General features: G+C 43.1%; 1 protein-coding gene across 37 annotated transcripts in view; it reads left to right on the top strand.

Annotated features, from left to right (window-relative positions):
• Window positions 1-12,792, top strand: part of ESRRG (estrogen related receptor gamma) — a 663,361-nt gene that overhangs the window by 55,543 nt on the left and 595,026 nt on the right. For 5 of the 37 annotated variants that reach the window (XM_021064118.2, XM_084979089.1, XM_084979091.1 and 2 more), the window contains exon 1: window positions 7,968-8,213. The exons of 29 other annotated variants lie outside the window; for them this stretch is intronic. The gene's annotated coding sequence lies outside the window, so the exon portion shown is untranslated. Of the gene's footprint in view, window positions 1-7,967; window positions 8,214-9,319; window positions 9,487-10,312; window positions 10,383-12,792 lie in introns of those variants that run through there. 3 more of the 37 variants (XM_084979058.1, XM_084979060.1, XM_084979059.1) reach the window with 3 other exon arrangements.

The raw sequence follows: 12,792 nt of genomic DNA, 5'->3' as shown, positions 1-12,792 counted from the left end.
TGTGCGCCGCTCAATTTATTCTGTGCAATTTTTCCAGAAATTAAAAGGTTACCCAGAGAGTACCATGTTCCCATCTCTGACCGAGCACCACTTATTACTGCAACAGCATTTCAGTATGAAGTGATCTGGCAGATATTTCATCTTTCATTTTGAGTTCTGAATTGGAATCAGCACGAGAATGGCACGGCAGCAAGATGAGGTAGAACAAACGTCCCAGGCAGGCAGCTCCAGGGCTGGGAGGGAACGTGTGGCTGAGGGGCCTTTCTCTTGCTGTTCTGGGCACCTTGTGGACAGGGACATTTCGGTTGCAGCTAGAATTTTAGCAAGAGCCTGCCAGAGGTAACAGGCTTCTGTTTGTAGTTGATCCTAAGTGTCTCTTCTTTCTTCTTAATGGCCACGTGGAGTACCTTAGCTCAACATTCAAGGCAAAACGTTCCTGCTGCCCCACTGACAATTTCGAACAAACAAATCCCTGGGTTCACATGTCACAGGGACGAAGGTTACTTAACGAGATTCTCCTTTGTTTAGACCTATCGATACCAGTAGCTTCAGTCCTGTGCTATTTTTTTAATGTCGTGCCTGCATGCTTGCGCGTGTTAAAATGCCAACCAAATCGCATCCCAGGAAGTTCAAGTATACGCCTTACAGGTTAACTTAGGAAATTGGTTTCAAATAGACACGGACAGTCTCATTATGCCAGTGAGGGGCATCTATGATATAAAGGGGAAATTCTGTATTTATTTCCAAATTGTTGGAAAACTGTGGGAACGCAAAGATTATGAGGAAAATGCCAAAAGCCACATTAATGAAGAAAAACAATGTTGAGATACTTTTGAATAATAGATGGGATATGCAATGGTCAACCACAAGATAAAATTTTTACACAGTATCTTTATGGCTTTAAATTGGCTGCATTGTAAACTAAGCTTAGTACTCTATTAAGTCATTATACTTTTCAATTATTTAACGTTTCTGGCCAACCTATCTTCTGTGGTCTTTCTCTATACCCATCAGAAATATGCACTGTAGTAATTGCTTGTTGCTAGTGTGGGGACTTTGCAATGGAGAAAGGTTTAATTTTAACTTCTCCGGACAAATACGACAAAGAATGCACGGAGGGAAAAGAAAAGTTATGGTAACAGACTACGCCCTATGCAATGGAGAGACCTACAGCGTCCAAATATACCGAATACAGAATACAGTTTGAGCTATTCTCACTTAGAAGCCTTGACAATGTCTGCCTTCTAGGTACTATGCATTTGGAAATACTCTATCTCCATTTAAATGCAGATCTTCTGTTTTCTCCAGGGAGCAGTTGGTGAATCTTTCAGTTGAACGGCTGGTATGAGAAAACCAACTGAAATTTTCTCCATGAACAATAGACTGTCGTTTTGAAGCAGTGATTACCAAGTTTCATAATACAGTGATTTTTGTATTCGCCTAAAATATCTTTATAAAGTCAAAATAAGGTACCTCTTGAGCCTCTTGCACCAACAGAGACATTTTCTCATGTCATTTTGTTGTCAGTTTTTTAAAGCGGTGAAATAACTCTGCTTTGCAGTGGAGTTTTTAGGTGAGTGGTTGCCATTCTGGTAGAGTAAGCAGACCTTAGGCCTCAGAGTAGGGAATTAGAGGCTGGTTGCACGTGCTCCTTACCCTCCTGGGTGGATGGGGCGAGGTGCTGTAGGGAAGTCTAAGGATCTTTTTCTGGAACCATCTTCTTTGGATTATTTTGAACCTGATTTACCGTAGTACTTTGTATTGGAGTCCCTGGTAGTGGTGGCCAGGAAGGAAAGCCAGAGCCTGTGAGGTATGATTTTAAGACATGATTTTGCAGAAAGTAATTCCATCTTTTGAAATAGCATATAGAACACACAGCTTCACGGTTTTGGATCTTTAGATTCAGGTACCTGGAATCATCTTTGCAAATCCATAAAAGTTCCTGAAGTCCAGACTGTGAAGATGCTAAGACTCCATGTGTCTTTATGGCAGAGCTAGGGAAGTTTTTTTTGTTTGTTTGTTTGTTTGTTTTTCCTTTTCTTTTGTTTTTGTTTGTTTGTTTGGCTTCATTCATGACATATCGAATTTCCCAGGCCAGGGGACTGAATCTGCGCCATAGCAGTGACCTGAGCCACAGTAGTGACAATGCCAGATCCTTAACCAGCGAAGCCATCAGGGGACTCCAAAGTTTTCTCTTTTTTTTTGGAAATTCGATACCGCTTATTTACTCAGCCCTGAATGATTTCCAGTTGTGAAGGCCCCACCCCTTGGCTAACTTCTTCCATCATAATGGGTGTAACGCCCTCCTCCCATTCTCCCCTGATGTGTGCGCCATATACATGCTCCTTATGCTGTGTTTATGCGGATATGCTGGATATTGCCTGCGGTTGTGAAGAAGAATCGTCAGTAGTTTTAAATCAGGCGTCTGTTTATATTTCTATTGTGAAGGATTCTTTGTTCATGCCATGACCAGGCTTACCACAAAAGAGAGTTAAATGTGCTTAGAATTCCTGTGATAAAACGTAAGACCCTGGAGGATGAAAGCTACTTTATTGACTTAGGGACACTTATGGCTGTTTCGGATGGCACATCTGCTAAAATAAATAACCTGGATAGGACTCCATAAAGGATGCTAATTAATGAATGCGCTTCTTTTGCTTGCCTTATACAAAGGATTTTTTTTTTTAGTTTGAACTTGGCGAATATGCACGTCTGACATAAGGATCTCTTACTGTCTTGAAGACTAAATTCAAGATGATAACTTTCTTTCTATGAAGCATCGTGGAACTCGTGTACTTCTATTTTAATACTTATGGGGTAGGATAAACAGTGTTTCTACGTATCTGTGTTCCCAGAGTGGCCCACTTAAATTCGATCTCACTCTAAGATATATTAGATTAATAAGGCTGATTTTATGACCAGTATAATTTATAGTCACAAATACTTGTTTTAATTAGCACAATTATAGATGGTGGGGCAAATTTCCATATATGTTAACTACTAAGAACAATAATAACTAACAGTTGTATGGTGTGTTACAGTTTATAAACATCCATTATTCAGTTGTTCTATGGAAGACTATCTATTGCATTTTCCTGCTCCAGAAGACAGTTTTACAATGTCAGCATGCTAGGAATAGAGATTCTTTTCCCAGAGTTTTCTTCCTCTCTCTCTTCCTCTTTCCTTCCTCTGTCTTCCTTCTTTTTTTCCCTTCCTTAATGGGGAAAATCTATTGATGTGGTTTTTTGTTTTTGTTTTTTGTTTTTTTGTTTTTTTTTGGTGGAGCGCGTATAATTGCTTATCAGACATTTCTGTTAAAAAAGGAGCCGTAACAAGCAATGCAACATGATATTTGGAATCTGTCTTCTGCCTACCCGTGTTCTTGACGAAAACGTAAGGTTGCAGAAATCATTTCATGCCCTGTATGTTTTCAAACATAAATCAGGAAAATTGTTAGCGAGTTATAGCTCTTCTTAGAGACTGTGGCTATAGAGCTCCAGTAAACACAGGCTATATATTTTTCCAAGTTATTATGTGTGGCCTGAAATCCAAAGTTAGCTATTTAGATGAACAGTTTAATTCCATTATTAGAAATTCATTTTCTATGGAGGATGAACATTTATTTTCCAAAGGTTGCAGATATGGGACATAACACCTGATGACCCTCTGGATCCGTCACCTTCAAAGTTAGAAATTCGTGCTTTTTCGTTAATGTGTATGTGAGTGAACATCCATCTTCAGCTAAGGAACCGTCAGAATGCTCCTGAGCAGAGGTTATAGTGTGATCTGGTTGTCCTCTTCATCCCAGAACCAGGGCCCTTTGTTTCTTTATTTCTAAAATGAAGGGATATGACTTGATGGCCTCCGGTGATTCTGAGTTAAGCAACTGATTATTAAAGAGTAAGCCAATTAATTTGACTCCTGTTTATTTCTATTCAATAAACTAATTGTTTATACAAATATGGCCTTCTGCCATGACCAGAGCAGTAAATGAGGCCAGGTTCAGGGGTTGGAAATAAAAGTCTCATGACATTTAGACACTCACATTTACACTGTAATTTTTCATTTGTAGATTAATTATTAGATATATCTTTTTTTTTCAGAGGAAATAATCTCAAATGCAGATTACTTTTCTAGGCTAGACCATAAACGATTATGTTACTTACTGGAGTGAATTATTGTATATCAGTGATGAAAAAAATGTGAAAACCGTTCTGTGATAATAAAAGTGATAAACATAACATAAAGGCAATAAAACTGAGTGATAGTTTATCATTTATCTAGATTCTAGAGGGTTGATGTTTAAGAGAATGCACATGTAACTGGATGTTAAAAAGATAGATGGAAACTATTGCAAAGTATGTGAAGGGAATTTTTAGAAACTTCCAGGATTTTTAGAGCCTGATTGCAAACTCTGTGGTTTTCCTTTCCCTGGGATGAGTGCAACATTAGCAGTCCTTCTAAGTTTACCACCTGTGATAAGATTTGGGTTTTGACAAACAGTTGTTGAAAAGTGGGAGGGTGCAAAAAGATGGAGAGAAAAAACAGAAGCTCTGAAGTAACTGGCTAAGATGTGAGAGAAGAAAAGATGGAAACCATTGAAGGTCGAAGAGAGGCCTATGGGTGTGGGTGTGAGAGAGACAGGCAGCTTGGTTGGCATTTAACTGATCTGTAGGATGAGAAACCAAAAGGGAAAAGAAAGAAACTAATGCGCATGCTTCCTGAAGAGGAAGCGCCCTGTGTGAGTTCTGTGGAATAGCACTGCCATTGCAGTTAGGGCATCTATTTTGAAATTTTTGCTGGGTCACTTACTGCCTTTTTGATCTTGTGAAATTATTCTTTGTCTTATGGGTAAACAGGTGCATAGGAAGAGCCTTGGCTTCCAGGATGATCGGGAGGCTTGAGATGAGCTTCAGGGGTATCAAAGTGCTTGAAAACCATACTCAGTGTTAGGTGGTGAGGAACTGTCACTGGACCCAACAATGCTCCCGGCTGACCAGGTCTGACCAAGGCTTCGGCCAATTTGTTGAGCTCTAAGAGTGGTCTTCGGTAGGCGTGTTTCTTGTCCACCGTGGTCCAAGAACTGTGGTTGGTACTTGACTCACATTTTATTTAGGGATGAAGCAGGAAATCATATGCAGGCGGCCAGTTGAATGGAGCAAACCTAGTAATTCTGATGTGTGCGATGGCCAGTGCCCCAGGAGCTTATTTACTTGCCCTTAAAGATGCCCACGGCTTGCCTAAACACAGCCGTGAATGACTGGAAGCAAAAGCCATGTATCAAATAATTGTTTTCTTTGTCTCGAACATCACCTGTCATGTGCACTTTTGCCATGACATTGATATTAATCTAAACTTCCTGGACTGTTGTGAAGGCTGAAGGAATCATTGTTTGGCAGTAAATACTAATTGATAATGATATAAATCCCATTTTAGAAAATGACTTCCAGGATAGAAGAGAACTAATTAACGTAATACAGCAGTTGAACTCCAAGTTCTAGAGTCTATCCAGATCTCTTCCAAGACCAGTTTTGTGTACGCCTCACTGATAGACGTCTAGCCAGTTCTTCCACCAGCAATGGACTGCATTTCGAAGCTGAAAATGAAGCGGTAGATCAGGAATGCTTTGAGAAATCTGGGCTGTTTGTACAGGCAATGCATTTTTAAGAGGCAAATCCCCAAAATCTACTTGGATTCTACCTGAGGTTGGCCATGTGCTCTGCTCTAATTCCCAAGATAACGATCAACGGAATTCTCTACTCTGAGATCTGTTAAACCGAGAAGCAGAAGTGAATCTAGAAATCAAGAGATGTCTTGGGATCAAGTTTGAGTTTAAGAGTAAATATTCAGCGGCTCTTAACCAAAATTCATTAGGCCGGAATGCACAGAATCTACACTAAGCAAATGAAGAAAACCATCTTTGGGTGGTTTAATTATGAGTCAGTCTTAAAAACTTGGCATGTATATAGTCATTTGAAAGTAACTGAGGACATAGCGTGAACCCTGGGAGTCATGGTTGGTGGAGGAGCTGTGTCTCCCCCGTGAGACTGGTCCTAGGAAGTAGTAAAATGGACCCAGCTTGAGTTTCTTTTCAATGTAGGGGAATGTATTAAGCACATAATATGTTGAGTATCGGTCTAGGTCTGTCAGAGCATACAAAGTAATTTTAAGACCTGGTTCCTTTCTATTAAGGGATTTACAGTATCTTTAGGGAAATATGACAGTACTCCTGAAACTATGAAGGCAGCAGTACAATAGAGAGTGCTGCAGGAAAGCAACGCTCTGTGGGCAAATTCACATGTAGAGCAGCAGCATCCGAGTTTGTGCTGAGGTCCGGGCTCCCATGCGCCAGCTGGGTGACCCATTCCTCTTTTAGTCGTGGTTTTCCCATTTGCCAATTGGGCATAGTCTTATCTTTCTCATAGGATTGTTATGAGCATCAGATGAGACCAAGAATTTGAATGTGGTTTTGCGTATGATGTTAGACACGACCCGAATTACTGGATGCAGCACTGGTAGCTAGCAGGGCGCCTGAAAGTAGAGCCCGTGTCTCTGCTGACCTCATACCTGAGCCTAACATTGGGCCTGTTTCCAAGAGGAGGCTCAGTACACACTGGTAAATGCATGCATTCCAGACACTGTGGTAAGCCCTTGACCTCTCTTATTTTTTAAATCTTCCCAATAACTTCGTAAGGTAGATATACTGTCTCTCTTTCCTAGATGAGGAAGCAGCAGTTCAGAGATTTTTTCGAGCAGCTCCACCCTCATGGAGGTAGAAAGTAGGAGAGTCCGGATCGGAAGCTGTCATCCCGTTCCAGGATAGAGAGTTAATCATTACATCTGAACAATAGTGTGGGCAAAGCGAAAAGCAGAAGTCTTGGGTAGTTTACCTGTTGCCCACGCAGCTTGTGGGCGGGCTTTCAGATCAGTAGGAGACAAGTCCCCATGCTGCCTGACACATGGACCGTGGCCTTTTGTTAAACTGTCCATTCGGAGTTCTGCCCTTTGAAGGAAGATGCCCAGCGGTGAGAAAAGACCATATAATATGCCATAACCGAGACTTGTCATTGGGACAGAAGAGGGGAAGGGCAGGGAGGCACCGACAGATGCCGAAGTGGGTCACCTGTGGCTTGAATTCACTTTACTCCAGCCACCAGCATCTCCCAACCCATGCCAGCTCCTACACTCTCTTTCCCTCTCAGAACCGCCAAGGTCTAGCATTTCCATTCCCCTCCGTAACGAGGTAAAGAAGCTGATTTGATGACCAAACAGCATATTCCTGTTCTGCATGGCTTGCCTGCTCCCGATACGCCCCCAACCCTTCTTATATTAGGAGGTTCTGCTGGAACAAAGTGTACAGTTGCACCCAGTTTATAATGAACACTTCATAAGATGGTGCCCAGCCAAAGAGTGATTATAAAACCCCGGCCTCTGCCTTTGGAAAGGAGGATAGAGAATTAGGTACCACGGTCCCCAAACCTATATTATTTTTTCTTCGGATTATTTGGGAGGAGTGTCGGGGGGCGGGTGCTTAAATACCCCCTGCAGGATTAGTGATGCAGGACAGGTTTGTCTAAGAAACAGAGGGAAGTGCGTTTTAAACATCGGGGATTCAGTTTTAAAGATCTGTGAAAATACAGTCCATGGCAGGTCAGGACAGCAGAGGCTGGTGACACTATTTAAGATACAGCCAGGGAATAACTTCCACTGTTGTCAGAGCCCAGCGGGTCACCGTGTTTGGTTTCCCAGGAACTGCGCTAACGTGCTGGAGATGAAACCCCGGGGGTGGGGTGGGGGGGGTGGGGGGACACTTTCCATGCTCCTCCGTGACCTGCGGTGAGTCTGCTGGGTTGAATTGTGTGAAGTTGTCAAAGGTTGCTCTGCTCTCCGGCGCTTGGCACCAGCTCCGCTGAAATGTGATGCCATTGGTTTTCAGTAAAGGTTCCTTTCTGCAGGGCTGCAAACACAGATCAGCTGCTACTGTGTATACACAACCAGGGAGCAGATCAACCAGCACATTTAAAGCAGCCTTTTTAACCCCGAGACTTTCCAAGATCTCCTCTTCACGCAGGAAGTTTCCTTCTCTGTTGTCAGATTTAGCACCGTGCTCTAGTCATCAGATCCGAGCTAGGCTCCCTGCTGCACAGTAGAGAGGCTTCCTTAAGACATTTGTCCTTGAAACTGCACCAAACTCTTGGAAGAAACCAGAACGTGTAAGTATGTACGATTTAGGCAGCAATAGGACAGGGCAGAGCTGCAATCAACCATTATACAATATCCGATTAGCAGTGCAGGAGGGATTTTTCCGACGTTTTGTTACATTCATTTTCAATTCGTTCTGAGGAAACAAATCAATTCTAGCTTCTGATACAGTGACTTTGCAGTAGATGGGGTTGTAATATGTTAGCTTTAACTATTTGCTGTTCTCATTTAGCATTTAGATGTCACTTGCGGGACGGCGATTGTGGGCATTAAACTATACAACTTCTAAATTTTGATTAGGCATGATAATTGTTTGGGCATGTCCATCTGGAGAAACAAGTTTGCTTTGGGGAATGTTTTTAAGGAATTAACCACCTAAATTCGTGGACAGCAGAATGAATGTGGACTGTTCTTGCTCTCAATAAAACGTATTAGTTTGCAGTTTTAATTTACTCCTAAAGAGCGTTCCACTGAGGTTTTGTCTTAATTGAATCCGACCCAGGGATGTCTGTGTGATGTTTTACTGGCTTGTATGTATCCGTTTAAGTTACTTTGCTGGATTGCAGTCTGGTTAAACCTACGTGTGGGCACTCTTTAGAGCCTGAGAACAACCGGGTAAAAGAAATGCTCTCAGAATTTGGGAGGGGTGGTGGTTTTGTTTGAAAGGGTGGTCGTCTTACCCTTGAAAGCTTTGTAGCTGCATGACCTGAATGGCTGTCAGATGGGAGAAAACTGAAAACTCTGGGGCTCGAAGTCAAATCTCAGCTGGTCCACTTTCGGAACTCTGACCAACAAAACCCATGCCCCCCTTGCTATCAATTTTTAATATGTACCAATACTTATGTTTATGAGATTAATTTCTCTCAGATTAGGCTGATTGATAGCTGGATTGTGGTTTCTTAAGAGCTTGCTCCCTGAAACCCACAGTGGAGCTGCATTCCATTTAACTAGTGAATGTAAAAACGGGTAACCATGGATTCAGCCACCACTGACTGCCAGTGCGATGACTTGTTGTAAACAATACAAATGAGCCAGGAGAGCAGAGGCAACCAGACATGAAATGATTTTAATAGAAATTACGGTAAAAGGTCATGTGATGTGGTCTCAGCTTCTGTTCAGTTTTAAAGGGAAAGTCTGTCTTTTCTCCCCCCCACCCCCCCCACCTATTCCCAACCCATCCGAGTAGATATCCACCCAAACTTGGCAGGTCCCCTGCGCTGCTGCCATGAAGACGGGTGGCCAGTGCAGTTCTGGGCCAGGTGTGGTGACTTGTGGATTTTCACGGTAAGTCCCTTTATTTCAGAAGCAGAAAGGACATCTGCGTCTTCCTGGGCTTCTTTCCTGGAAGGTCATGCTAGTTGTGTTCTAGAAGCCCTCAGGCTTTGACGTAAGAGGAATAGGTCCTTTCTTGCCTTAGCTTTGACACGATACAACTGTCTTTTCTCTGCCTTCCTAAGACTCTGGATTGTTTCGTAACCTGGCTCTTTCTGAAAACGGTGACTTGCTTTAGAAGCGACCCCTGCCATATGGCAACGAGCCCATGCAGATCCCCGCACAAGGGCCGTGCCCGACCTCCAGGTTTGTGTGCACGCAGCCCTTTGCTCACTTCTATAAGGACGAGTTTTTACAGCACCAGGATTTGCATTTCCCTGGAAGAAACGGCTTCCGGAGGGGAGCGTGATTGTGGCGTTCCTAAGTTTGCCTTCGGCCGAGAAGCATTAATACGTGGTACCTGTGTCAAGGGCTAACCCCATGGCTTGTTTGGTGTATTGATCCCAGCTATGTTTAGTAAAAGGAAATGAAAGGAGAAACTCTAGTCCTTAGGGTTGGGGAGGGGGGTGGGGGGGGGGGAGAGGTGCTTAGAAGCCAGATGTGGAGGGCGGTCCTAGTCGGTAACTCAGTGAGCAGGAGTAAAGGGGCTCAGAGCCACTGTCTCAGAGAACTGCAGGCACCTTGAGCAAAGGTCTGTCTCTACGTGTCTCGTGTCTCAAGGTGAAACAGACCCGGATGGGTCTCTGGAGCCACACCTCTGTCTACGCACAGATGGTAGAAATCATCCTATGTCTGGGAGCAAAAGCTAACGGCATGTTTATAGTTTACCTCCTTTTAGGGCACAGATACTTCTGAACAGACGCATCATTGTACAGAGAGCGGTGTCATGCTGAAAAATAGAATTTCAGGTATTTATTTTTTCATGAGTGCCTTTACTGTGAAAAGCCCCAGCAGCACATGAAAAAAGTGTAATATAGGGGGAAGTTCTCTGGTGGCTCATCAGGTTAAGGATCCGGCACTGTCCCTGCAATGGCTCAGGTTCGATCCCTGGTCCAGGAACCTCCATACCCCATGGGCGTGGCCAAAATAAACAAACATGGGATTGTGATTTAGAAGCTCAATGAGATAATCAGAGTATCAGCCTTCTCTCTACACACTCAGGAACTTTATCTAGAGGATGCTGTTTAGACCTGTAAGTGTTACAGAGTGCTTTTTTTTTTTTTTTATGAGCTTTTTAAGATTGGAGTGCCTCATAGCATTCTTAGACTGAAGGATTCTTCTGAAGGTCATGGTTGGCTGTGGCCTTGTGGTTTGTTTGCTGTTGTCATACTAGCTTTGCTTATCAAAGGGAAATGAAAGAAGAAACTCTAGTCATTATGTGGGGGGTGGGGGTTGAAGCTGACAGCAAACACCAAGTCCAAGTGAGGTTTGGGGTAAATTAGAATCACATGCGTTGTCTTTACTTTTCCTGGCGTTATTCTCCACATGGAAGACCAGGAATAGGGTGATAAGAAGCACAGTCTGTGGCGTCGGACATGAGCTGGGATCTTTGCTCTGGATCTCACTGGGCTTAAGATTTTGAGCCAAGTGATGTCACCTTCTGTGCTGCCACCTGGTCATCTGGAGATGGAGGAGGGTGACGGAGCCCAACAGGTGGGTGAAAGGGTGACCCAAGTGAATGCACAGAAGGTGTTTCCCACCAAGTCTGGCATGTAGTAAGTGCTTCCCAAACTGTTCTGAGTTTCATTATTATTCTTGATGGAGGAGACATTTGGTGAAGTAGAATCCTGCCCTAAGTGCTGGGTGTGAGAGAGACAGTGTCACCCTCCTTGGCTGGTCCTCTTCTAGTGACAGCCTGCAGTAACTGGTTGTCCTTTGGGAGATGGTGATTCAGTTTGTAGCCAAGTGTCAGGTTTTATGTAACATTTGCTAAAAGCCAAAAGTAGTCTCTTTTTATGCTCTATTGTTTTCATTTTTATGCAAATTATTTAGAAAAGAGGAATTAGGGGGTGTGTTTTTGGTATTTATGATTTCCGGTACCACAGGTATTGAGGCAACATATGCTCAGTTTATCTATGATCCAGTGGCTAGAGTTGAAGGCAGGGAAGCAGCTAGAGGTATAAGGCATTCATAATTACATCAATCCGAAAGCTCAACATGAGTGGTTCCTAGTTGTTCTCAAAGGTAATCATTAATACTAAAGAGCAATCATAATTAACAGGCTGGTAAACGTGGAGGTTATATGCTGCCAAGGAGAGTTTCTGGAGAGGCTTATCGACAAGTTTTCTGTGTTCTTTGACCTTCCTGAAATCTAAGGGTCTGATTCCTTCCTTCCTCTCTCCCCCCTTCCCTCTTCCTGCTTCCTTTCTTCTGCTTTCCTTCCCTCCCTCACTTCCTTCCTTCCATCCTTTCATCCTTCCTCTCTTTCTTCCTTTAATCTCATATGTAGATATACTTATACAGTATAAAAATATATGTATAGTATATAGATTATATATATAAGAGAGTATATATACTCTCTCAACTACATAGCATTTTTCTTTCTCTTTGTGAATCAGAAGGGCAGGAGAGGAGACCCACAGTCTTTTTATGTTAGTCCGGGTTTTATAAATGGAAACTTGAAGAAGAGTCAGAAAAATCTGTTTTTCTTTCTCCTGCTATTGAACTGGAGAGGCACATCTGGAGTGACCTGCAGACTCCGGGGAAGCCACGTTCAGTAACTATTTGTTGATTCATTGATTAAACGGCTTGGAGGGAAGGGGCATCGAGTACGGAGATTCCCTCAGTAGGGAGAGCTTTGAAACCCCAGGCTGCAATGTGCAGTAGGTTGGCTTCTCTGTGACCTTCCAACAACTAATCTCCTTTAAGAGCTGAATCAAAGCAGTTAAGGGATTTTTGTCAGATGGATTTTGTCTACAGTTGGGTTTTTGGCTGTTGCGTGTAGAAGGCAATACATTCTTCCTGAGGATAGGAATTTTTTTTCCAGAAAGGAATGAAGAAAAGGTGCCAGCAGCGATCTCTAGAGAGGGCCTCCTGTTTATGCATGGTACTGTTCAGGCCGGGACAGCTGCAAGGTGGACAATTTTCTCACACTCCTCGGCCAGCCTTCCCTTTCACCACCCTTGTCTGATGCTGGTGTCAAAAGTACACTCATGCAGCAGGCTCCTCTCCATGGCCTTCTCTTCCAAAGGCAGAGAGAAAGCCTGAAATTATTATTACTTTTTGCCCGTGCCTGTGGCATGTGGAAGTTCCCTGGCCAGGGATCGAACCTGCATCACAGCAGTGACAACGTCAGGTTCTTAACCTGCTGAGCCACCA

This window comes from Sus scrofa, chromosome 10, assembly GCF_054392235.1.
Source record: "Sus scrofa isolate SSC_HxYL_T2T_F1_AM1 chromosome 10, Sscrofa_HxYL_maternal_Yorkshire_Landrace_v2.0, whole genome shotgun sequence".
Classification (NCBI taxonomy): domain Eukaryota; kingdom Metazoa; phylum Chordata; class Mammalia; order Artiodactyla; family Suidae; genus Sus; species Sus scrofa.
This window is presented reverse-complemented; position numbering and strand designations above follow the sequence as displayed.